At 43.6% G+C, this 4,543-nt stretch overlaps 1 pseudogene; it reads left to right on the plus strand.

Moving 5' to 3' along the window:
* Positions 1-3,514: 3,514 nt before the first annotated feature.
* On the plus strand, positions 3,515-3,993 carry LOC116560990 (annotated as a pseudogene).
* Positions 3,994-4,543: the final 550 nt, after the last annotated feature.

Genomic DNA, 4,543 nt, shown 5'->3' on the forward strand with positions numbered 1-4,543 from the left:
AGCAGGCCTTGTGGAACGAGACAGCTTGCTCAAGTCATTAGAAATGACATTTGAAAATGGTCAACACTCAAAACAACACACACACACACACACACACACGCACCCATGCATGCACACAACACACATGTGATACTATTGTTAATAACCAGGAGCCCAGAATCCACCAGGGATAATGAAGAGCAACCACTGAGCCAAGGATGAAAAGGGAGAAACTGGCAAATCAAGAAACGCAGATTAAGACGGAGGGAAAACTAAAAGAACAGGCCTGAAAAAAGGCCTGAAAAAATTTCCCCCAGAGGAAAAAAAAAGATTAAGGTCAAAACCATAAAACTGCTCTAAGTCTACTTAGTGGCTTAAGTGAAGATATGTTAATAAGACTAAATGCAAAAATGAAAATTAAATGGAAAATAAGCAAATGTAACAAATATAGTGTCATGTCTGATTTAAGAAAGTAGGAGGCAGCCGTGCGTGGTGGCTCATGCCTGCAATCCCAGCACTTTGGGAGGCCGAGGTGGGCAGATTACTTGGGGTCAGGAGTGTGAGACCAGCCTGGCCAACATGGTAAAACACCATATCTACCAAAAATACAAAAAATTAGGCAGGCATGGTGGCATGTGCCTGTAGTCCCAGCTGAGGCACAAGAATCACCGGAACCCAGGAGGCAAACGTGGCAGTGAGCTGAGATCATGCCACTGCACTTCAGCCTGGGCAACAGAGCAAAACCTGTCTCAAAAAAACAAAACAAAACAAAACAAGTAATAGGCATTTGTTGTTTCTGCCTGCCCAGAGCCTACCCTATTCTTCTGTAAGGGAGATCCCCTTTCCCTTGAGGGGCTCAGGCCCTACAGTTCATACAGTTCAGCTGGAGCTGACCCTTACCCCTCCTCTGCCACAGGTGTGGGAATAGTGGTGGCCCATTGCCTCCGGCTCCAGTGATGGGTTCACACGTGACCATATGATTTAGTCCTCTCCCAGGACTTTCCTGGTGGACTTAATGTGGAGAAGCTCTTCCTCACTGGGAGTTGCTAAACAGGCTGCATGTGAGCCCCAGAATGTTTGAAACCATCTTCACCAGTGGTGGGAAATGGGGCTTGATGATATCATTTCAACTCCTGGAGCAGCTACCCACTCCTGGACTTTTCTGGTATTTGAGCTAATTCTTACTTTTACGTAGCTAATTTGAGTTAGATTCTGTCACTTGAAACCCAAAAGGTCCTGATTAATTGACGAAAACTTTCAGTCACCAAAATAATGATTTCAAGTGACAGGCAGTCTGGCCAAAAACTGACTTTCCTAAATGGCCAGACCCTGCATATATTGAACATTCACAAATGAAAATACAGTAAGAGAGAGCTAGACAGCATTCACAGAATGCATTTGGTTCTGATTTGTTAAAGAATTTCTGGTACAAAAAGTTTAGGCCAACAAAAAGCAGCATAATAAGGAGTCTTCCAAAAACATTTTGCATATGTCGGAAACACTACCCAATTGATTCCTTCACTCTATACATGTTTATCAAGCAGGTCCAGGCTGGGCACTGCCAAGGAGAAACAGGATAAGACAACATCCCTGCATAGAGAAACTCACAGTCCTGTGGGAGGCAAACACGGGTGTAGATACACCAGCAGTGGAAGGGCCATAATCCAGGAGAGATGAAGTGCCACGGGAGGCCACAGGCAGGCAAACAGTTTTCTTACATCAGAAGTAAAATCAATCCTTCCATCACAGTGGAGAAAAGATCCACAGAGACCTACTCACCTATCATATTTCATTTATACATGTTAATTAAGCTGGAGAAGATTCCCTGAAGCTTTGAGACATTGCCACCCTTGACAGGGGAAGAAAGGAAACTTACAGTGGTTGAGTTTCTCACCTGCGCCAGGCACTGTTAATTTATCTGTGTTAACTCAGAAGTAATGAGGCATCAGTGTATTATGCAAATGCCAAGGCCTTGATCTGTTCTGAAACCATTTAAAAAAAAAAAAACCAATTCATTCACTGGCAGTCAGTATTTGTGGAAAAAAAAAAACCCAATTCAACAACTGAATCTAATCTGACAGTGCTGGTGACTGCAACACTGGATTTCATAAAAATGTAAGGGGGTACTAAAAACATCAGAAAGCAAGAGAATATTTTAATGCAAACACCCAGCATGAACAAAATATCGAAATGTAAATAAAGACATGATCAGATCCAGCCCTGCACTTGCATGCCTTGTCCTCACTTGCCTCACCCTAATTGGACGCTGATCCCCAGCCACATTACCTGGCTCTATGCACCTTATAAGGGTTGTCACCTGTCTTCCTGTTCATAAACAGAAAAACAATCCTTAAAATGAACGTGGCTCTGGTACCCATGTTTGAAGACACCAGGATAACGTAAAGCCAGAAAGTTTGCCTAATCCCTGTAGATGGAGAACCGCCCGCTTGGGGAAAGGAGGAGAGCTAGTGTGGGTGATGGAACCCTGTCCTCACTGTTGAGGTAGGGAGAGGGGTTGGGTAGATGGTGAGGGGAGTGCCTAGCCTATAAAGAGATTTGTTCATCAGGGTTCTTTTTTTGAGACAGAGTCTCACTCTGTCACCCAGGCTGGAGTGCAGTGGCACGATCTCAGCTCACTGCAACCTCCTAGGTTCAAGCAATTCTCCTGCCTCAGCCTCCTGAGTGGATGGGACTACAAGCACACGCCACCACGCCTGGCTAATTTTTGTGGGTTTTTTTTTTAGTAGAGACGGGGTTTCACTATATTGGCCAGGCTGGTCTCGAACTCCTGACCTTGTGATCCACCCGCCTCGGCCTCCCAAAGTGCTGCTGGAATTACAGACATGAGCCACCATGCCTGGCTTCATCAGGGTTCTTAAAAACAACACCAGGCCGAGCATGGTGGCAGGCACCTGTAGTCCCAGCTATTCAGGAGGCTGAGGCAGGAGAATCACTTGAACCTGGGAGGCAGAGGTTGCAGTGAGCCAAGACCACAATATTGTACTCCAGCCTAGGCGACAGAGTAAGACTCCATCTCAAAAAAACAAAAAACAACAACCAAACCCTCTCAATCCCTGATAGAATTAACCAGATACTCTCAGTGCTTCTGAAGATACTAATAATGACATGCACAGCACCTCTCCTCTTTCCCTTCTGCTATGGCTTGAATGTCTGATTCCTCCCAAATTCATGTTGAACTTTAACTGCCATTGTGACAGTCAGTATACAGAGGTGGGACCTTGAAGAGGTGATTAGGTCATGAGGGCTCTTCCCTCTTGAATGGATTAAAACTCTTATCTTGGGAGGGGCTTCCTTATAGAAGGATGGGTTCAGATTTGTATTGAATGGGGACACATACCATTCATTAAAATAGTTAAAGAGGCCGGGCTCCCGTCTGTAATCCCAGCACTTTGGGAGCCCAGTGGATCACCTGGGGTTGGGAGCACCACTGCTCTCCAGCCTGGGCAACAAGAGCAAAATTTCTCCTAAAAAAAAAAAATCTTTTGCAGCCATCACCTAAGCGGGAGCTGCCAAAATGAAGTTCAATCCCTTTGTGACTTCTGACTGAAGCAAGAATCGCAAAAGGCATTTCAATGGACCTTCCCACATTCGCAGGAAGACGATGTCCTCCTCTGTTTCCAAAGATCTGAGACAGAAGTACAAAGTGCGATCCATGCCCAACCGAAAGGATGATGAAGTTCAGGTTGTACGAGGACACTACAAAGGTCAGGAGATTGGCAAAGTAGTCCAGGTTTACAGGAAGAAATATGTAATCTACATCAAACAGGTGCAGCAGGAAAAGGCTAATGGCGCAGCTGTCCACGTAGGCATTCACCCCAGCAAGGTGGTTATCACTAGGCTAAAACTGGACAAAGACCGCAAAAAGATTCTTAAACGGAAAGCCAAATCTCGCCAAGTAGGAAAGGAAAAGAGCAAATACAGGAAGAAACAATTGAGAAGATGCAGGAATAAAGTAATCTTATATACAAGCTTTGATTAAAACTTGAAACGAGGGAAAAAAAAGAGAAGAAAGAAAAAGCAAAGAAAATTGACTTAATTAATAATTTGATTATATTGATAAAAGTTAACTTGGGCTCTGAACATGGAATTAAATGTACTCCCCCTACTAAGAACTTAAAACCATGCAATTCTTTGTATTTTGACTCTTGAGAGTCTCACTTTCTCTGAAAGATCACCCAAATTCTGTGATGTAGTTCATGCAAAGCAGTCATTGAAATAACATTTAGTTAACACCTACAATGTGCTGTAAACTTTATGCCATTAGTTGCTTTGTCTGCAGGAATGAATAAGGCATAGTTCTTACCCTTGAGGACATGGTTATTAAATGAGGGAGAAGTATACAAATAATCAAAATGCAACCATGCTACGTGGCAACAGAGAAGCGGACACAAAATACTTTGGGAGTATGGGGAGGTAAAACACGGATTCTGAATCCTTCATATTCTGGAAATGAAAAAACTAGAAACCCACTTCATTATAACATCAAGGGTGTTTTTAGGCTATCAACAGAAAGATTTGCAATCAACCAAGAGAGACACTGAGA

The sequence above is a fragment of the Sapajus apella genome, unplaced genomic scaffold, assembly GCF_009761245.1.
Source record: "Sapajus apella isolate SASKATOON/1434 unplaced genomic scaffold, GSC_monkey_1.0 scaffold28, whole genome shotgun sequence".
Taxonomy (NCBI): domain Eukaryota; kingdom Metazoa; phylum Chordata; class Mammalia; order Primates; family Cebidae; genus Sapajus; species Sapajus apella.